Source organism: Dipodomys spectabilis, unplaced genomic scaffold (assembly GCF_019054845.1).
Source record: "Dipodomys spectabilis isolate Male_0828 unplaced genomic scaffold, ASM1905484v1 ptg000140l, whole genome shotgun sequence".
Lineage (NCBI taxonomy): Eukaryota > Metazoa > Chordata > Mammalia > Rodentia > Heteromyidae > Dipodomys > Dipodomys spectabilis.
The window spans coordinates 21,084,620-21,107,779 of record NW_024870817.1 but is presented as its reverse complement, the minus strand read 5'-3'; the positions used below and the strand labels follow the sequence as shown (position 1 = coordinate 21,107,779).

At 39.3% G+C, this 23,160-nt stretch overlaps 1 protein-coding gene and 1 pseudogene across 2 annotated transcripts in view; one reads left to right on the top strand and one right to left on the bottom strand.

The window, feature by feature from the left end:
* The window catches only part of Rasgrf2 (Ras protein specific guanine nucleotide releasing factor 2), a 219,976-nt gene that overhangs the window by 49,881 nt on the left and 146,935 nt on the right, over positions 1-23,160 (top strand). The gene's annotated exons all lie outside the window — the stretch shown is intronic.
* Positions 2,636-3,186, bottom strand: LOC122117333 (annotated as a pseudogene).

Below are 23,160 nucleotides of genomic sequence, written 5' to 3'. Positions count from 1 at the left end.
AGCTGCTAGTCTGACCCATGTAGGGCTCACTCTTTTTAGGTTCTGGTGGTCAGATACACACTACCCTCTGCTGAGGCTGCACTCAGTTCTTATCTTCAGTCAGGGACAGGTGATTTAGGCAGCTTGGACTCCTTCCTGGGACACACAGGTGGGGCTCATTCAGCTGCCTGCTGGAGCCCACAGGCAGTTCCCGACTTCAGCCAAGGACCGGCAGCCTAGGCTGCTTGTTCTTCCTCCCAGGAGTGCTCTTGGCAAAACCTGGTGGGCTGGATGTATTCCACCAGTTGCTAGAGCCCACTCACTGGTAGTTCCCAACGTTAGCCAGGTAGCAGCTGCCTGAGCTGCCCCATCTCCTGCCTGGTGCACACAAGCTGGGCTTGTTTCACTGGCTGTTTGAGCCCACAAGTACAGTTCCCAACTTCAGCCAGGGTCCAGCAGCATAGGCCGCTTGGACTCCCACCCAGGGGCACCCAGGTGGGGCTCCTTCCCCTGCCAGTTGTTGTAGCCCGCTGCAGTTCCCAGCTTCAGCCAGGGACCAGTAACCTAGGTTGCTTGGGTTCCCTCCCAGGTGCACTCTGCGTCAAACATGGCATGCTGGGTGTACTCCACTGGCTGTTGGAGCCCATGCACAGATCCTGATTTCAGGCTTGTACCCTCGGTTTAATTGCTGGAGCTCCCACCTGGGGCGCACAGGTGGGGCTCCTTCTGCTGCTGGTTGCTGGAGCCAGCAAGTGCAATTCTTGACTTCAGACAGGGACTCAGGGACCTGAGCTGCTGGGTCTCGAGGCAGGGGCACACAGGTCAGGCTCCTTCCGCGGCTGGCTGTTGGAGCCCGAGAGTGTAGTTCCTGATTTCAGCCAGGGACCAGCTGTGTTCAAGCTCCTTCCCAGGGGCGCTCTTGGTCAAGCCTAGCAGGCTCGCTGTGCTCCACCGGTTGCTGGGACGTTTTCACAGTTCCCAGCTTCAGTGGGACCAATAGCCCAGGCAGGAGGGGGAGAGGTTCAGGCCAAGCTCTGGGACTTACTGCCAGCACTGGTCTCCCATGGCGGGGTGTGAGGGGGGGGGGGGTTGGGTGTGTCTCCTGTGGGGTTCTCACATCCTGGAACTGGTTAGGGGCTGTCCAGTGGTGTTGTGGCAGATCGCTGTATCTGTGTAGATCATTAGTCACCACTGTGCTCTGTTGCAATGGTTGTGTGCTGGGCAGGGTGGTGGTTGGAACTCTGGGTTTCACGGTACCTTATCTCCGGTTTCTGTCTCTGTTTATTCTGTCCAGGTCAATGCTGTGTGAGTTTTCTGTGCTGGAGTTTTACAGACCACTGTGGCTCTGAGGTCTCAGGCAGCCACGGGCCAGGCCGCTTTCATGGCTTGGCGTGGAGCCCCACAGCCAGCGAGGGGTGGGGGGAAGGGTCTTTGCATTTTTCCATCTTTGTGCAGGTTCTGAGGTTTTATTCCTTTTCTTTTTTTCAGTTCCTGTATGTCTCTGGTTGTTTGCTTTTTTTTTTTTTTTCCTGCTGTTGATCTCTTGGGGAAACTGAGCATTGGAACTAGAACTCTCTATTTGGTTGGAGAGAGCTGTGGTGTTTCCCTACTGTTTTGTTGACATCTTGGGTCCTCCCCGCTTAGCATCATCTTATATATATAATATCCTGGATCCAAAAGAGACTCCAAGACATCCAGTTAAAGAAACTAGGAACTTCATTACCACCACATGGGCACTGCTTCCTACTACCAGGAAAGTAGGAGAACAGCCCTAAGCTCAGGGTAGGATGGATTTTTGTAGGAGTAGCTGACATAGAGTTACATAGACCCACCATGAAAGGCAGGTTTGGCACATTGGGATTGGTTATGGTTATATAACCTTTAAATTCATTTTTTCTTTATGGCAAATATCATATGTAATAATTTGCAATAGGCTGCCCATAGTGGGAACACTCAGTGGCGGTCTTCAATTGGAAGACAGTGGTGATGTCACCTGTGGGCTTAAGACCTTGTTACTGAGGCAAGCCAGCAAAGTTACAGAAGCAACACATAGCAAAAACATAGCCTTGAGTCACAAGAGCATAGGCAAAACATAATCTTGACTTGGTCAGCATGACCAATACTATCAATGCTATTGACACTATTACAGAAATGACTTTTATTATCAGCTCCTGACTAATACAGCAATTCAGTGCAGCTGGTGATAAGCCTCAAGGTGGTCAGTAGCCTTCTGCAAAGCTACCAGCTTGGTAAACTTGAGTGAGGGAGTGATGTTCTTTTGCTTTTTAGCAAGGATAGAAAAGGGTCAAAGGCTGACTACTGGTCAGCCTTTGTCTGGGGTTTTTGTTTACCAAGAGGTTTTGCCCTTTATCAATCATTTTGTTCTGTTTTCTGATTTCACATTTTTGTTCTCATGGATATCCTTTTTCTCCAAGGGAAAGGGGGTTCAGGAGAGACAGTAGATTTCCAATAGCAGGAGGGACTGATGCCAGACAATAGGAGGAACTTTTTTTAATAACTAAACAATATTTATTTACTTTGCACTAAGACTTCATCTGAGTACATAACTAAATTGTTTCCACCCCACCCCATCTTGAAGGGTTAGTTTGTGAATGTTATAAAGTAGATAGGAACAGTTTGGAGGACTGGAACCGCCATTAACTGACAATGAACAACTTCCATCTAAATCATCATAAAAATGTTTAAGTAAAAAAAAGAAAAAGGAAAAAAAATACAATGAGGGCCTTCAATAGAAAAGATCCTCATTTCATCCAATACATTCGCTCTTGGCTAGACTGTAACAAAATGGAAGCAGCATCACTGCAATACAAACTCCCACGATAGCACATTGTACACACCTTTGTTCCAAGCCCAGCCCCTGTGCCCTAATGCTTCCAACTCAATTATTTCCCAGCCTGTGGGGCCTGCCGACGAAGGAGTACGTAGATCTCTTTGATCCAGTCTTCGTTATAAGCTGGTATATCTGGGTATCAGCTCAGTAAACAAGGCAGCTGAGATCTGCCAGATTGTCGATAAAATCAAACAACATATCATAAGTGATTGAGGGCTGTTGGGATTCATTCTCTTCAGATGTTCTTCATACATTTTACAAACACCTTCCATGCATTCATTCACAGATTCAAAGTCAGTGTAAGTTCTGTCTTCCGGCCTCTTGGTAGGCTGCACCAGCAAAATGATGTGAGACATTATGTTAAACGCTTCACTGCTGCCGCTGCTCAGGAGGAACTTTCTGCCAGTAAATAGCAACTCAGATATTACAATATGGTCATATGTACATAGCTTTTGAGCTTTTCTGCTCATCTGATAAAATTATCCTAGACATATCCTAATTACTGCAAATGAGGGAAACCATGGGACCTATATTTCTTTGGGCCTGGCTTACTTCATTTAATATTATTTTTTCCAAGTTTTTCCCATTTCCTAACAAATGGGGCAATGTCATTCTTTCTGATGGAAGCATTCCCATTGTATAAATATACCACATTTTCTTGATCCATTCATCTACTGAGGGACATCTGGGTTGGTTACATATCTTCCATATCCATATTATATGGTGAATAATGCTGTGATAAACATAGTTGTGCTGATAGCTTTAGTATGGTCTTGTTTGTGATCATTTGGGTAAATACCCAGAAGAGGGATTGCTGGGTCATAGGGGAGCTCTATGTGTAGTTTTTTGAGGAACCTGCATATTGCTTTCCAGTTTAGTTGGACAAGTTTACACTTCTACCAACAGCGCAGTAGGGTTCCTTTTGACCACATTCCCTCCAGCATCTGTTGTTACCAGATTTCTTGATTATAGCCATTCTAATTGGGGTGAGATGGAATCTCAATATTGTTTTGATTTGCATTTCTTTTATGGTTAGAGAAGTTGAGCATTTCTTCATGTGCCTGTTGGCCATTTTTATTTCTTCTTCAGAGGAGTCTTTCTTTAAATCTTTAGCTCACTTGTTAATGGGGAGGTTGTTTCTTTGAGGATTTATTTTTGGAGGATTTAATTTTTTGAGTTCTAAGTATATTTTAGATATGAGGTAGTGAAGATCTTCTCCCAATCTGTGGGCTTTTTGTTGATGTTGCTAGCTATGTCCTTTGCCATGCACATGTTCTGCAGTTTCATGCAATCCCATTTGCCCAACCTTTCTTTGATTTGAGTACTTATATTTTATAATACTTCTTTTTTATTTGGAAAATGGACATGGAACTCTTTGGCATTACAAACTCTGTGTGCTAAGCGTTTTTTAGGGGGATGTAGGAATTGTGATTAGAGTTCCAAGCCTGCCTGATTAACTATATGTGAGGAAATTCACTTGCTTCCTCAGTTGTAGAATAAAGTAGTTTAATCAGACGATCTTTAAGGTCCCTTCCAAATGAAGTTTTTTCCTGAGTCATAACCAAGACTTTTAAGGTATGAAAAGGGACATTTTTATTAAGGTCTAAATAATAAAATCCCATCCTTCCCAAGTCCTTACCTTTTTCTCCATTTTTAAAAACAACTTAGACTTTAATATTTGTTTATTTAGTTAACTATTGTGCATTTAAAAATAAAACTAAATATTTTAAAAATTGGATAAAGCCAGAATTACTCTAATTAGCATTATCTAATGACAACTACATTCATTATGGTGTAGTTCCTGTCCATCTTTTTCAGTTGGTACTGTTTTACTGGTTACTGTGCTGTAAATCACTTCTTTCTTTTGGGATCCTGCTTTGAGCACTCTTCAGGCTTGTCTTGATTTCACTTATGTTTCTTACTCTGGTTAAAGGACCTTTGAGAGTAGAAAGCCTTTTAGTTAAAGTGACTTATGAAAGCCACAAAGGTTTTGAAAATGTAATGATGTTTTCAAAAATGTGCTATGGGCTAGAACAATCAATAAAAAGGTTTGTATGCAATAGACGGAGAAGATGCTACAAATGAATTAAAATCTAATAATTTCACACACCAGAGTAGCTAATCCATTTCTGATTCCTGTATTTTGGCTGATTTAAAGAGTATCGAAGTGTAGGTTCCTTTCACAATGTAAGTTGCTTTATTTGTCTGTGAGGTTTTATGTTAACTAGGCCTTTCCAGAAAACATGCTCCCAGGATTTGTTCTTGTGTTGGAAGAAGCTTGACCTGAAGTTTCCCTTTGCCTGTTTGGTGGATTTTGAGCTCAGCAACTTGAGAATTTTCATTGGTCCTTTCAAGTTCTTAAGAGACATGCCTCCCCAACCCCCACCCTGCCCAATATAGTGAAGTCATCATTCAATCCTGGGGAAGGGTCTGCTCTTTCCAGGGACCTGTCTCTAAGACAAGCTACACTGGTCTTCTGAGAGTTCCATTGTCCAATTCCCGGTGTCCTGGTGGAGCTAGCTGATCATATACGTGTTCATTTTTTTTCTTATTTTTTACTTAAAAAACCCCACTGTCATTGAAAGAATGAGATGATTGCTTTTTCCTCTCTCTCTAAAAACATATTCCAGGGAATGTGGCCTAGTGGTAGAGTGCTTACCTAGCATTCATGAAGCCCCGGGATTGATTCCTTAGTACCACATAAATAGAAAATGCCAGTAGTGGTGCTGTGGCTCAAGTGGTAGAGCGCTAGCCTTGAGCTGAAGAGTCAACGACAGAGTTCAAGCCCTACAACTGACCCCCCCCCTCAAAAAAAAAAGCGTATTCAACTATAGGAAAGGACAGCATTCTGAATAAATCTGTGCAAATCAGATTTAAAAATAATTTTACTATCATGGAATTTTTAAAACAGCTTTTATCTATAGTTCTTTAAGTAGACTCTTAATTTCCTTTACTAGTAATGGTTGAAGTGTCATCTGTTTAAGATATGATTCAAATGATATATTTTAGTGGTAAAGATAACCCAAGTATCTGGCTGTTTTCTTTTTGACTTTATCAATCTATTTTTACAATCTAAAAAGCAAAAAAAAATTTGTGCCATCCAATTCAACTTTCTCAAAGTGATTCTTGTGGTCAGGGTAAACACTTTTATATTTAATCAATAACATTATGAAGCAGTTTCAGTGTCAACTCTGTCAAGCACTGGGATTAAAGAGCTCAAAGTCTCATATTAAAAAGCTCGAAGTCAAGATGTGGAACCAACCCAGATGCTCCTCAGTAGATGAATGGATCAAGAAAATGTGATCTATCTATCTATCTATATATCATATATATATATATATATATATATATACATATGCATATATATGTATATTGGAATTATATGCCTCCATCAAAAAGAATGACATAACCCAATTTGTTAGGAAATGGAAAGACTTGGAAAAAATTATGTTAAGTAAAGAAGACCAGGCCCAAAGAAACATAGGTCCCATAGTTTCCCTTATTTGCAATAACTAGTATATGTCTAGGACAAGCAGAAAAGGTCAAAAGCTATGTACATATGACCATATAAGATGATGCTAAATGAAATGAACCCCAAGATAGGGACACAAGAGGTTTTACCTTTCTTGCTGTAGGTTTTAATGTATTTATAATATACTATGTGAATGTCTTTTTTCTTTTGTATGTTCTTTCCCTATGATATAATTCCTGTTTTCACTGTATTTGATTCTGGTGCCCTGCATCTTGTATATACATTTTTCTAATTTGGGGAGGGGAAGGGAAATAACAAAATGCTGAAATAAGGATACAGGTTGACCCATTGTAACAATGAGATGTACAAGACACTATGTTGAAAATGAACTTTACAACTTTGGTGGAGGTGGGGAGAGTAGTTGGGGAGGTGGAGAAGGAAGGGATGGTAGGGGAAAAACAAATGAGGAGGCATCAATGCTCAATAGGAAATGTACTCATTACCTTACTCATGTAACTGTAACCCCTCTATACAGTATTTATATAAATGTATAAAAGATAAAAAATAGCAAGAGGAAACAATAGAAAGCTCGAAGTCTCAGCTGTTTTGGTGATATATAAGTACTTTATGCAGAGTACTTAAAAATCTGGCTAGCCAATGTTGTTGGCTCATGCTTGTAATCTAGCTACTAAGGAGGCTGAGATCTGAGGATTGCAGTTTAAAGCTTGCCCTGGCAGTAAAGTCCATGTGATTCTTACCTCCAATAAACTACTCAGAAAAAGCCAGAAGTGGTGCTGTGACTCAAGTTGTAGAGCACTAGCCTTGAGCAAAAGATGCTCAAGGACAATGCCTAGGCCCTGAGTTCAAGCCTCAGGTCTGGTACACACACACACACACACACACACACACACACACACACACACACAAACACACACACACACACACACTCACACACACACACACACACACACACAATCTGGCTAGAAATTGTGGAGAAAAAGGTAATCTATAAATGTTGGATTTAATTTTTTTAAGCATAAGGATTTCCTGAAGATTATGAATGGCCGCCAGGTTAATTCTTACAGCATATGTTTTTCATTGTCTCACAATGTAACAAATCATACCGTCTATAGAATAAGATTGATTTTACTGTCTATTTTTGTAATTCTTTAAAATCTGATCAGTGAATCAAGGCCAATTTATGCCACTTCAGTTCGGGGTTTTGGTCCCATTTTTCCTTCAGGGCTGTCATCAATTGACCATGTGTGGAAGAATTGTCAGTGGGAAACAAAGATCCAAATTATCTTACCCTGAAACGATGTGGAATACTGTATGCTGAATTAGACAATGAGTGAAAGGCTTCCTATTTATCTTCAATCTAGAGAGTTAATACTGACTATATTGAGCTGAAGTGGTAGAATGGGACAAACCCAACTTTGTTAATGTAAGTAGCTGTAAGAACATAAACCCTTTAAATGTAAGATATTATTTAACTCTCACAAGAACTCTGTGAGGTAAGGTATGACCACCGTATGTGTTTTTAGAGGAGAAATCAGAAGCACAGAGACATGGAGTCGTTTGCTCAAGGATATGTAAACTATGTAGGGACATTACTGGGATTAGGGCCCACTGAAGCTGGTGTGAGCATCATGGTGCTAGGCCTTAGAATGCGTTGCCTCACTATGATGACTGCTTGCCTCAGCCACCCAAGTAGGGTGGCAACAGAGAGAGAGGGCTCAACACATATTTTCTCCAAAGCAGTGATCACAACCTGCAAGAGGACCACCTAATAAATGTAGAAATGCTGAATATCTAAATCAGATGTGGCTGCTCATTTTGTGGAGGGAGTGTTGTGTAGAGGATGGAGACATGAATAGGAAATGCATAAGCAGTGTCCACATGCCTTGTCCATGACACTAATGAAGGGCCTGCAGGTGCTTCAAATTTCTTTTTTGTTGTTGCTTTTTTTGAGTTCCACTTGCTTTATTTTCCTTCATTTAAGTATGCTTATTATTGCACACCAAATCTCTGCCTGACACTAACCAGTCTTTTCACACTCACCTTTCCATGTTCTGGGTCATTTTGCTTATCCGAGTCCTCTGGGACACATCCTTTGAAGCAACTCAAATCTATTTTGATTTCTTTATGCACAGAGCTCCTATAGCATTGTTGTCTTCTATCGCAAACACTTTCTGATGGGTCAGAATCGTATTTTAGGGCTATCTCAAATGGATAATAATCAGACAACCTGAATGCTGATGGTTGCAATTGTCATACATCTTATTTTAGCCTGTTGACACACCTTTCACGGTTACTTGATATCTACTGTCATTCATTTGCTTTGTGAGTGCTTAGTTTAGCTATTTTGCTGTATTATAATCTCTGTAATGCCAATATGTATATGTGTGTATGTATAAAATATATATCAGCAAGATACATGTAAAATAAGGTGATTGATAAGATATTTACAGTATTTACTCTTCTTCTCTTCCTTCCCTTGTTCTTCCTTCTTTCTTCTCTTCCTGCTTTTTTTCCCCCCAGCATCTCCTGTCTCTTAGGCTGCTAATGATAAATAGGTTAGAAATGAAGCTATAAATGGCCATGGTGGCACCTAGGACCCATTGTAATATTCATGGGCATAATAAAACTGAACAGACTTGATAAGTTTTGGAAATTTATTTGTATCAGTTCCAGCTGATGTGCTATGTAGTCCATGCTCTTGTGGTTGGTTGACTCTATCAAGTAGACCTCTATGTCAAGAGTCCTGGGTTTTGGACTCATAAAACCTGGTTGGCTTTGCCTCATAATGTACATAGTGTTCATGATGAAAACTAGGGAGCAGAATATGGGTTGTACTGGTAAGAGTCCATTATTATTCTGGGCCTCTGGCTTCTAGAGCCCATGCCCTGGTGGATTGTGGATAGCTGTCATATATTATTTTATCTGTAAGAGTGAAATAACGCATGGAGTCATGATGAGAAATACATTTTAAAAATGCAGGATGAATCTTAGAAGAATAATGCCTGGCACTGCACAGATGTTACTTAATATTTTCATGTCTAGACATGTAGGTCAGAACATCATCTTATGCTGCTCAGATTAAGGATGCTCCCCTGAGACTGTAAGCTCCAGAGGTTCAGTTAATATCTAGTTTGGTACCACATATGAGGCTGTTCAGTTGCTGGGACTGTGATGTGCATGTGTTTCAGTAGCTAATTATTATGCTTCACAGCTGTAGCTGCACATCAGTGATGGAAAGCATGAAGAGCAAAGATCCCCAGGGAAAATCTAAGCATAAGTTTATAAAGTCAAAGCCTTCACACCTTTCATTTACTATTAAAAGTGTCCACTGAATGACTCCAAATTTAAAGAGTTTTACAAACCAAAGCATTTCAAGCAATAATTGAAAATTCTAACATGTTTCAAAAATAGGCAAGTGTTTTGTTTGTTGTTGTTTGTGTATGGCTAGAAATCATACTCCGGGCCTTATACATGCTAGACAAATGCTCTCTACTACTGAGCCACATCCCTACCTGTCCCCATACCCCACCCCTCCTCTCCCAAGTATATATTTTTATGGTTAAGCCATTTTGAAAACTGAAAAATGCTGAATAATGTTGCATGTGTAGCATGAGCTTAACTATATTCAAGAGGTTTTAGAAAATAGATAAATGATATCTGTCAAAATGTAACAGTGGCTTTCTACTGAGCATAGTAGTAGATTCTTGTAATCTTATACTTGGGCATGTGAGGCAGGAGGATCATGAATTCAAGGTCTGCCTGGGCTTTATAGCAAGACTTTGTGTCAGGAAAAATAAGGATTTAGTAATCATTTTTTTTTTTGAGGATAGTGAGATGGTGATTTTTCCCCTTTAATTTTGCTTCTCCATATTTTCCATATTTATATATGTGTTCTATTTTCGTTGGCAGAAAAAGTGAACTTTCTCTAAGAGATAAAGGATGTATATTAGGAAGGCATCTTCCCTTCAAGGAAAGAACTGCTGCTTGGCTGCAGAGTGTGCTGAACAGTCTCTGGAGAGCTGGCTCAGTCCCTGCACCTGCTGTAGTGTAGACAGTGGCTTGCCAGAGTCATGCCCTCGTAGCATCATATCCAGACACTGAGGAAGCCTGTGCTTTGAAGGCCCAACCAGTGTAACCCAGAATGGGATGGTTCTTACCCAGATGTTTTACTCTTTATCTCCTGGACATCCACGCCTGTCAATAGTATCCCTTTCTCAGCTAATGCTTGTGACTGTGTGAGGCTCCAATACAAACAAGGTGATGGAGAAGGAAGGCGCTCAAGTTTTGATGGTGGCTGTATCCTTCAAGGTCTCCTGGAAAGACTGTGACAATGGAAAATCCTCCCAATGGACAGACCATCCAGATGTACACCCAATCATATACCATGTGTAGAGAGAAGTGGCTGAAGAGCTTACTTAGGTTGCTGCTCTACCACTTGAGCCATAATTCCCAGTCCCAATTTTTGTATGGTAGATGTTCTGTTTTCCAGTTCTAAAGTTTCATTTAGTCTTTAAAAGATAGTTCACTTTTCTGTCCTGAGATTCTCCACCTGGGAACTTGTGATACATTTTCCTATTTTTGTCCCTCCTTCCCTCCCTCCCTCCCCCCTCCCTCCCTCTCTCCCTCCCTCCCCCCTCCCTCCTTCCGTCCTGTTTTTTTGAATGATCAGTATATTTTAAAATGTATACTGGACAAATTTTAAAGATCCTGAATTCTGTTATTTTCATTGGTAAAGAGTTCAATTTTGCTAGTAAGCAGTGTACTTGGCTGACTGACCTCTGTACTCTAATAATTCTGTCCTCTCTGCATGGACAGAGGCTGCAGTCTGATCAGTTTTCTTCATTTGTCCAGCTGTTGCTTTCCGCTTGGCTCCTCAGAAATTGCATGTGCAGTTTGGAGGTCAGCCAAGGATCTGACACAGTTTTTAATTGAAGATTTTGGTAATCCTCTCTTTAGCTCCCACTCCTTTCAGCACTTTCTACCTTATTTTCTATTTTTCTGGCACTTCTCAATTATGTCAATTACTCCTCAAGCCAGTGAAAATGGTTTTCTGCTAGATTTGTTTCTGTGCCACACCACCTGGACTTCAGCATACTCTTCAGCCAAATGCTCTATAGATGTCAACCTCCTATATACTTCTGTTCTTCTAGAAATCAAATCCCACAGTCAAATAGTTATGTATGTTATCCCAAATACATTTTTTATAAATGTTATATTATGTGCAATATATATCCTACATAACATACATTATAACATACAACAAAACATATACATTATTTTATGTATGACCTGTCATATATGTGCATATGATATATGATACATGTATCATGTATATATAATGCATCATATAGTACATATAAATGCATATACACATATGCACTTATACATATACGTATGCATACATGTGCATATGTATATATGATAAATATACTAATATAGACATGCATATATATGATATATATATGATATATATGATAAAGGTACTGTGTATATAGGTATATATGCATACAGTATTTTGCTGAAATTTATAATTATTTTAGATGGAGCATAATTATTACTCACTCAGATATTCTGATTTAAATTCCTGACAATTATTCACTTGTCCACTACTGATGGAGATTTTATAATTAATGATACAAGGAGACGTTTCTCACATTGGTTACATGAAAGCTTTTTCAATTATCTCACGATTATAGATTCCTATAAAGCAATGGGAATGTTCAAAAGTATGAGATACAAATTACCAATCATTTCCACAAAGTGTGTAACCATTTTTACTTCAGTTAGCATGTTATATGTTTCAATTCTAGATTACATTATTCTATTACTTTATTTAAAATTGCAACTTGGTAATACAATCTTAATATATGGATACTATCTCCTTCTCTGACTCTATGTCTGTCTCTTTCTTCCTCTCAGTTTCTCTTTCTTTGCAGTGCTGGGGATCAAACCCAGGACATTATTCTAGTACTCTACCACTAAGTTACATATCAAACCCCAAATACATATTTTTTATATTTTTCATATTTCCATGTTTTCAAATTTTCATATTTTTGTTTTTGTTTTGTTTTAGACAGTGAATATTCTGAGATCCCCCCCACTTTTCTGTTGTGATAAGTATTTGGATTTTTGATTATTGATTTAGGAAACCAATGCATGTACTCAGTATACTAATCCTTTAATGTTATATGCTTGTTATTTCATGAATATATGTTGTTTTGGACACATGATTATTTGATTTTAATTAGATTATTATTAAGGGTTGCATCTTAATAATGAATTAAATTGGAAAATAGTGAATGAATTTCATTTAATGAACTTGTGTTAATAATTCTTAAATTAATAACAAATTTATTCAGTGAATTTGAGTGTTCATAATTATTATACTTAAGTTCCAAACGCAGTTAGCATTTAAAATAACAAAACAAGAAATAATATGGACCCAACACTTTTGATTAAAAACCTTGAGTACAGTATTGTTTCCCAGTTAATTTGGTAAGTGTAACAGCTGATTTCCAGAGTAAGCTAGTTACATCACCATTCAAAACTGTTTTCTTAAAAGATGCTACTTATTTCTTTATTTACCTTTGTCTTCTTTACTTACCACTTTGATACAGTTTCATACCATAGAAAACTGGGATACTGAGCATCAAAGTCAAAATAATAGCCCAGACCTCCCTTTTTTCTAAGTTAGGTTTGGCTAATGAAGGATTTTAGTAATGTGGAATCTTAGAAATCATCTGGTTTTGTTTTCAAGGACATGAATCCTTTTCTAAACCTCACCAAGAAGGTTGTCAACACTCCAGGCATCCATTCTGATTTTATGAGTCACAGAGAATGAATCTAAAGTTGGTGTTCAAGGCCACATTTCCCACCACTTTTATAGCACCCCACAGTTCTTGTATGACAGACAACCTTGCATTTGCTTTCAGCAGCAAAGGACTTCACTTGCATAGCGCTCTCTCTGCTAAGTGGTATTCACTATGCAGGGGGTCATAGAACACATTTCTATGGTACTTGTTTCTTTGCACAAATGAGTATATGGTTGCCAAGTGAAGAAAACAGAAAGTTAGAATAAGAAAGGAATGTGGGGATTGGGGATTTAGCTTAGTGGAAGAGTACTTACCTGGCAAGTGCAAGGACCTGAGTCTTTGCAAAAAAATAAAAATAAAAAATAAAAAGAAGAAGAAAGAAAAGAAAAGAATGTGGGAAAAAGTTTTAGAGGTTTTTTTCTTTAGAACCAGTAAAGTTAGAAGTTCAAGATTAGTTCAGGAGGGTGCAGGATGACATTGGACTAGTGATTCAGTTCAGTCATCTTATTGTAAGAAAAAGCAATGGTGGCTGAATTCCTAAGTCTGCTCAAGTCAGTGCCTCTGTGGCAAAAGAGAGTTCGATGTCTCTAAGTAAATCAACATGTTGGGCTCAGAGGTAGCTGAAGTTGGCCAATCATACAAAGCAAATGTTATTTGCTCAACAACATTTATCCATATGTGCAATGGTAATAGAAGAGAAAGATAAAAACATGTATAAGAATTTAACAATCTGTTGAAAAGAACCCTTGCCTTCCCCTGCAAGTTAACGATGATGGCTTAAAGCATTAGATATGATACTTGATTGGTGATTTATGAGAGCTCAGATCCTGTGATCAATGTAAGCTTCTCTGTTCCATAATTCATAGGATAGCCTGCCAAAGATTGCAAGAGCAACCAAATAGATCAAGTTTGTTTAGCTATTCCTAAAATGACAGGTCCTTTGACCTCTATTGTCCTTTTCCTTCCCAGGGAGCACAACTTGATCTGACCGAATGTATTCTTCCTGTTGTAGCAGAAAACTACACAATAGGAGCTAAATTCTTGTCCACTGAAATATGTTTAATAGAACATGTCTAAGGCCGTTTGTAGAACATGATATTGAAGAGTGGTGTGGGTTTTATGCATACTAATGCTTTACTTTATTCATGGTTCATTTTTAATATTCATATTCTGTTGGGAGAAATCATTCAGCAAATTCTTGCATGTCAAAATGCAAACTATTCACTAAAACTGCAAAAATTTAAAACAAACTTCATTGTGACTATCAGAGAGCCACCTCCTTCCAAGTCCTACAAAAATACAAAACAACCAACAAATAACCAGCACCACAGAAACACTATGGCCTCTCCTTAATTACTAAGAACTCTGTGTGCCAATTCATGATTGGAATACATCCCTTTCTACTTTTCCCTCGGTGATTAGCTTTTTAATCTGTGAGAAGCAAGGAGAAGGGGGAAGGAACACTGCCATTCTTATGTATGGCATTGGAAGAATTCCAGTGTCCCGGAAGCAGGGTGGTGACAACTCCCTGTGTGCCCAGGCAGCTACACCACACCATGATGATGAGATGCACTTCCTACACATCATATCTTCAACTTCACCTCTCGCATCAGGAGGAAAGGTAGCCTTGTCTCCCTTTGGCCCAAGAACAAAGCTAGACACAATGAAGGATATGCCAGAATTCATACTGTGTTCCCCAAGGCAAACAAGAGTCCTGATGTCTAGTGTGCTTGGTCTTAGGCACTTGCTGTTGAGTGCCACCACCTGCTCAGATGCTGTGTGGGTGTGTGAAGCTGGCTTATATTGAGCTATTATTCATGGAAAGCTTTTGAGGTGCTAAGAAACTGAACCAATAGGAAAGGGAAATCCTTTAGTAGCTTAGAGGTATCTAAGAAGACCTGGAGGAGGCATATCTGAGACTATTTTCTGTTACTGTAGCTAAGTACCTCAGATTGGGTAAATTATTATTTTATTTTAGTTTTGTTTTTTGTCGGTCATGGGGCTTGAACTCTGGGCCTGGGCGCTGTCCCTGTGCTCTTCAGCTCAAGGCGAGTGCTCTACCACTTGAGACACCGTGCCACTTCCAGTTTTTAGTGGTTTATTGGAGATAAGAGCCTCACAATAAAAAACAAAACAAAACAAAACAAAGAGTCTCATGGACTTGCCTGCCCTCCCCCCACCCCACCAAAGTTGTAAAGTTTGTTTTTCGGCATCTTATACATCTCATTGTTGCAATGGGTCCACCTGTATCCCTATTTAAACGATTTGTTTTTTCCTTTCCCCTCCACAAATTATACCAACATCAAGTTCAGTGAAAACAGGGGTTATACCATGGGGAGGGACATACAAAGCAACAAAAAAAATCACCTTATAAATATGTTAGAAACAATATCAAGAAAGAAAAAAAATCACTTGTGTCCTTATCTTGGGGTTCATTTCGCCTAACATCATCTTATCTGACCTTTTCTGCTTGTCTCAGACATATACTAGTTATTGCAAATAAGGGAAACCATAGGACCTATGTTTCTTTGGCCTGGCTTACTTCACTTAATATATTTTTTTCCAAGTCTTTCTATTTCCTAACAAATGGGGCAATGTCATTCTTTCTGATGGAGGCATAGAATTCCAATGTGTATATATACCACATTTTCTTGATCCATTCATCTACTGAGGGGCATCTGGGTTGGTTCCACATCTTAGCTATGGTAAATAATGCTGCAATAAACATAGTTGTGCTGGTAGCTTTAGTGTAGTCTTGTTTGTGATCATTTGGGTAAATGCCCAAAAGTGGGATTCCTGAGTCATAGGGGAGCTCTATGAGGAGTCTTTTGAGGATCCTCCATACTACTTTCCAAAGTGGTTGAACAAGTTTACACTCCCACCAACAATGCAGTAGGGTTTGATTGGGTAAAATTTAAAAATAAGGTTTACTCAGCTCACCATTCTGGGGAGTAGGAGGTCCAATTTGAGGGGCTATATCTGATGTCTCTGATGAGAGCTTTTTAAAGAATGTGATCCTGATGATTGATTTCAGGTCTCATACTTGTACTCTGCTACCTGAATCATACCTTTTGTTTTTAGTTTAATTTCAAGCTGTGATTCTCATAGCTTTACTTCCCAAAGAGCTGGGATTACAGATACACACCACCATGCCTGACCATTGTAGGACTCCTTGCTATATAGAGTTCCAAAGTGGTTAAGACATGACATTGCAAGAGTGATATGATCAAGAAATAGCACCATTTTTAAAAAAGTAACAGATCCACTTTCAAGCCGTGAATCCATTCATCCACAAGTGGGTTAACCTACTCATAAGGGCTCTGCCTAATCACCTTTAAATGTATTACTTGGCCTCACCTCTCAATATCTCAAAGTGAGGTTAGTTAAATTTCAACTCGTTTTGATGGAAACATCCAAACCATAGCAAGACAATTCGATAATTTGCTGTCTGCTTTAACAATAAAGAAGGAGCTTTAACATATAGCCAACAATGTTATGAAATGATGATATCTATCAACCATGAGGAAAACCTAGTCTCTTCTGATATACCCCAAATTTTCTTTGGAGTTGAAAGTGCCTATGTGATAGAGTTATGGTAGAGAAATGGGATGGTTCCAGTTTGTAGAGCTGTCATCAGACACAGAGTGAAATGTTTACTTTCCATAGATCATTGCAACTAGGTCAAGAGTAAAATTCTCTTAAAATATTTCTCCTTTTTTAGGGTCTTAATAGAGATCACAATCATGACTGCATACAATAGACAGAGAAACTGCTTACAAAGTAGCACTTAATATTAGGAAGCATGAGAAAGTAAGAAAGCAACAGGAGGAATGTATATCAAGATACATGAAGTGTTTGTCCCTGTTAAGGTGTGTTAGTTACTTTTGATCTTTCTTGTCTTAGCTCTCTCACAGTGGAAGCAAGTCAGATTTCAAGTGCATCTAGTGCATCAAGTCTGTGCATCTAGGGCCCAGGGATGAGATAACATGAAGGGCCTGAAGTATTGGGAAAACATTATTTGAAACCTCATGAATATTCAAGATGGCTTAGTTGTCAGTTTGGATGAATTTTGAGATGTGAAGGGTTAAACTCATCAGAGTCAACATTAGTAAAAGTAACATAAAAAAGCAGCTTAAGCAATATAGCAAATATTTAAAATAGATTTTATTTCCATTTCACAAACAGTAATAGAAAGAAGAAGGGAAGATGAGAAATAATAGGAGGTAATAATTCATAGCGGGAATAAGTTGACTATGTACACTGTTTTATTGTTTTCAGACTGCAGACTGCAGACTTACTGTCCATGATTTATGTCCATCTCCACATCTTGAAAATCTTTGTCTGTTCTTTGACTGGGTGTATGATCGTCGCAAGCCATGGGGCTGTTGGGCAAGATCACTGAATAATATTGTACCCATTCTTGTGGAGCAGGAAGTCTGGATGCAAGGTCTTGGTGAGATAGAGAGCTTCACCATGCTTCAGAGCCATGGGATGACCTCAGGAATACCCTTGTCCTGGACTTTTGCCAGGACATGCTTTAGAAATGCTTTTAAGTAAAAAGAGTTACAAAAATCTGTGGTACTGCAACAGTTGCTCTGACAATGTAGCTAGCTACTGAATAACTACTAGGTGGGTTGTACAGGCAGCATGGATACACACTTAAAGGCATGACTCATGTCCCAGGCAGGACAAGATGAGACAATGTAAAATTTCATCATGATACTCAGGATAGCAGACAGTTAAAACAATTGAATCATTTGTTTCCAGAATTTTTCAAATTAATATTTTCAGATTGCTGCTGTGAGTAATTAGAAATTCCAGATAGCAAAACTCTGGATATGAGGGAATATTGTAATTGTATGGAGAAAGATGTGTTAACAATTTTTCCTACTGTATATTTCTAAGAAACAAACATAGAGTAGATTTTAGTCTTAATGGGAACGTTACTATCTTTTTCTTTCTGATGGCATGGGGTTTGAACTAAGGACCTTGCTCTTAATATGTAGGTACTCTACCACTTGAGCCACATCTCAGTCATTTTTTGTTTTAGTTATTTTTAGGATAAGGTCCCTTGTTTATTCCCAGGCTGGCTTAGACCGTGATCCTCCTACTTACTCTTCCCACATTGCTGGGATGATGGGTCAACATGCTCAGGTATTCTTGAGATAGGTCTCCTGAACTTTTTGCTTGGTATGATTTCAAGCTGTAGTCCTCCAAATCACTGCCTCTCAAGTATCTAAGATTGCTAGGGGAGAGCTGCCTCACTTAGCTGAAAATCACTGTTTTGACTAATAGCATTTCTTTCTAAAGATAAACAGTATTAGCTGGACTTAGGTGAGGTTTTGCAAATGGAGTGTCTTCAACATGATTGAAAAGCTGTGTATATTTATGGAAAATAACTCAAATACTATTGAGTGGAAGGAATGTATTTTTGTTGGTTATATGGGTGTGCATGGTTGCTGTGCATGGTTCAAGCTACACAGAAATGCAAGAAACAGAGGATGCCTGGTAGCACCATCCTCCACAATCTGCACTACTAGCTATGATTTTTTCTAACTTGCAGAAGCTAAGGATGAGAGTTTTGGTGGGATGTGTTCTCATATTGGATTACATTTGTTCTCTTTGCAGTGACACATAGCATAAACAGCAGCAAACACATTATGACAAAGCCAGAAAAATGAAAATGAACATTCACATTGAAGTTACAACAGAACTCGCCGAGAAGATCTGGAAATTTTCATGTCCTAGATCTGTCCATTATATCTTTTTTAAAAAAGAGGTTCTTGTAGGTAACATGTAAGGCTTTTAAACTATTTACTTTTAATTAGTAAATGATGATTGTATGTATTTATAGGGTTATAGTTTGATATCTATTTACAATGTAGAATTATTAAATCCAGCTGATTAATAAATCCACCACTCACCTCACATACTTTTTGTTGTTGTTTTGCGCCAGTCTTGGAGTTTGAACTTAGAAACTAGCACTGTTCCTGAGTTTTTTTGCTCAAGCCTAGCACTCTACCACTTGAACCATAGCTCCACTTCTTTTGGTGGTTTAATTGAAGATAAGATTCTCACAGACATTTCTACCTGGGCTGGCTTTGAACTGGGATCCTTAGATCTCAGCCTCCTGACTAGGATTATACGCATAAACCACTGGCACCTGGTTTCACATACTTATGTTTATGTGGTGAAAACAATTAAAATCTACTCTTCTAGCATTCTGGAATGTGGAAAACTATTTTTTATTATACTTGCCATTTGCTGCAACACATCACAAAGGCTTTTTCTCCTAACTAGCTGATTAGCACTTAGGTGCTAATCATCAACTAGGTGGATCAGCATCCACTTTCTCCATCAAGTCCCTTCCTCCAGTGCTGGGACTGTCATTCTACTCTGATTTTGTGAGTTCCAACTTTTTCAGATTCTATATATCACTGAAATGATGTGTTATTTGTCTTCCTGTGTCTGGTTTATTTTACCTTATCCACATGACAGGATTGCCTTCTTTTTTCAAGGCTGATTAGCATTCCGTTATATGTATATAACACATTCATCTTGTGTTGGAAAAATAGGTTGCTTCTGTGTCTTCACTGTAGTGACCAGTGCTATGATACACAAGCAGCCCAAAGGTAAATCAGGAATTGTTGACCTGCAGCCAACAGCATGTTGCTTAACTAGGGATTGTGAGGTGATGGTAATTCAGGTTCTCCTGGTTTATGATAAGAAGATTGTACTTTTTCCCTTAAAACAGTTTCTTTATAATCTTTTAAAAATTTATGTTCAAATTCTTTAAAATTTTTCATATATATTTTTATTGTAAAGATATTGTGCAGAGGGGTTAGAGTTACGTGAGTAAGGTAATGAGTACATTTCCTATCGAGTGTTGTTACCCCCTCCTTTGCTTTTCCCCTACCATCTCTTCCTTCCTTATCTTCCCAACTCCTCCCTCCCCCACAAAGTTGTAAAGTTCATTTTCAACATAGTGTCTTGTACATCTCATTGTTACAATGGGTCAACCTGTATCCTTATTTCAGCATTTTGTTATTTCCCTTCGCCTCCCCAAATTAGAAAAATGTATGTACAAGATATAGGGTGCCACAATCAAATACAGTGAAAACAGGGGTTATACCATGGGGGAAGAACATGCAAAAGAAACAAAAAATCAAAATTCTTGAGAATTAACTGGATATAGCTGTAATGATGGATATTTGACTCCCATTTCTCAGGTCAATTATACCTCATAGTTTACTAATAAATATTTACTCACTAATTTAGGGGCCTTCTGTGCTAGCATTAGGGGTCCAATAAAACAAGAGAAGACAAAGCACAAATGGGTAACTCTAAGATGCCATAAGTGAAAGTGCATAGAGCTATTAAACACCAGAGGAGGGAAGAACTCTTTGTTTTTTCCAGGAGACATCAGGGAAGGATTTTCTTAGATGAATTGACATTTCAGTGATACAAAACAAGAAAATTTAGCATGAACATAGAGGGACTGGTGAAGTATATCAAATATATCAAGACAGAAAACATTAATAGGGAGGCGAATTAATGTTTTTGAAGTGCTTATTGGGTGTTGTGTCTGAGGTATCAGTTAGTTTGACCCGTAAATTACAACACCAGGCACTGTGTAATAGCAGGGGTATGTTGTAGAAAGCACATCCAGAGGTAATTTCATTGTTGTGCAAACATCATGATGTATACTTACACAACCTTAGAAGGGAAGCTTTCTGTACATGTAGACTATATGGTAGTCTATTCCTAGATGTCAATCTGTATGGCTGATTAGTGCACCGAATACTGTAGGCAGTCGAAACACAATGGTAAGTATTCATATACTAAAGAGAAAATGTCCTGTAAAAAAATGCTAAGCAGTAGGAATTTTGTGGGACCACCAACTTACATGCAGTCCATCTTTGACCAAACATTACACGGCCCTTGACTATGTATATGGTTGTCCTCATTTTTGCCTAGGAGGAAACTTTGGCTCAGAATACTCTCATAATTCTGATCTCATTACCTGAGCTATCACTTAGAGTCATCAGGATTCACATGCAAGCCAGGCACTGGTGGCTCATGACTATAAGCTTAGCTACTCAGGAGACTGAGACCTGAGGATTGTGGTTTGAAGCTAGCCATGGCAGGAAAGTCTGTGAGACTCCTAACTTCAATAAAGCACATAAAAAACCTGCAAGTGGAGGTGTGGCCCAAATGGTAGAGCATTAGTCTTGAGCAAAAAGTTTGTGGACAGCATCCAAACTCTGATTTCAAGCTCCAGGACAGGTACAGACGAGTGCTCGCATACACACACACACACACACACACACACACACACACACACACACACACACACACACACACACACACACACTAACACAGACTGCTCAGTGACTGTCTGAGGCTGAGGAAAGCTTGCCTTTCAAGGAGCAGTGTGAGGTGGCTACACACTGTGCATGCGAAGAAAGAGGTGGAAATAATGTGAAAGTAGGGAAGGGGTCTAATGGTGAAAAGCCAATACGATCTCTATAAGGTTTGCTCCTAGAATTTGAAAACATCAGTGACAGTTTGTAAGCAGACATGGCAGCTCAGATTTATCATTTAGGAAGAGAAACTGGCCATGTTGCTTGAGCTGGGAGGTGTTGCAAGTGTTTCTTAAAATTGATCTTCCCTCCCATTGAATAAGTGGAGGAAAAAGACCTGTGTGGACTAATCAACTACAGAATGTAAAAGGTATCTTTGGGTAATTCACTCCTTCCTCTGTGCTTCACTAAGCACACTATATAACACTAAGGTGTTATATTCACAGAAAGAGGCCTATGGGTGTGTGTGTGGGGGGGAGGGTCCTCACTGGTGCAGACTGGGATATGGCATCGTGTTGCTCTGACTTTGGCATTCTGGTGGCATTTTTTGTGGAGGTGTGTGGCTGCTGTAACTGTGATCCTTGTTTCAGGTTCATTTTGCTTCCTGGTTGATTTGTATCTGGCTTATACTGGGCTGTGACAGCCTGAAAGGTTGGAGAATACATTTCTTCCTCAGTCCTCCTCAGGATGCTAGGGAGCAGCCCCACCTCAGAGGAGCAAGGGGGAGGCTCTGGACAGCTCCATGCATACTGTTCTTTAAAAAAGACTACTCTTGAACAAATGACTGATTTACATGATGCAATCACCCTAAAGGGTCCTACTCATGTTGTCAAAGATACAGTTGTGACAAGAGCTGTGCAAAGCATACTCTAGAGTCCCAGAAGGGGTTTTGTCATCACTTCCTTCCACTTTTTTGAGAAAGACTCACTATATAACCCAGGCAATTCTTAAGTTCATGAGTCTCCTGTTTCCACTTCTTGATGCTGGCATTATAGGCACATGCCACCCATGTTATCAACATTTTTATCATACTCTTTTCCAGGATTTTAGGCCAGAGTGGGACAGAAGCTGTACTGGGTTTCTGCATCCTTCTGTCTTCTCTACCAATCTTGAACATCTAAATCTTTGTTGAAAACATACTTGCTTGCTCAACTCATTGAGCTACCTACCTACAGGTCACCCAGCCTCCACAAGAAGGAAAAGTCATTAGCCATTAGGTAGATGAGGTGATCTAATCTGGGCTATGTTAATAGATGGAACACAAGGAGAAAGACCAGCCATAGATTAGGCAGCATAAATGGGAGCATATTTCATAGTGGTCCTCTCTTTTAATCCAATGATGGAAGAATTACCATAGCCCCAGCAAGAGTAAAATGCCAGAAGATAACCTGCCACCCTAACCCACAGACAGCCCCTTACTAAATCCCATGCATAACAGCTGTTACTTCCTAAATTCCTAATCTGGGTAGAGAACTAAATGCCATAAACTAGGGGGGAAATAACCTTCTGAAAAGCCTACTGAGAAGGGGAAGCATTGAATTTAGTATTGTATTTCATAAAACTCCATCTACGTTTGAGAGAACAGGAACTCAATAAACTAACAAATCAATGGCTTAAAGAGCTATCTTTAAGGGTGACATTTTGGTAACTGCTGGCTTCTAT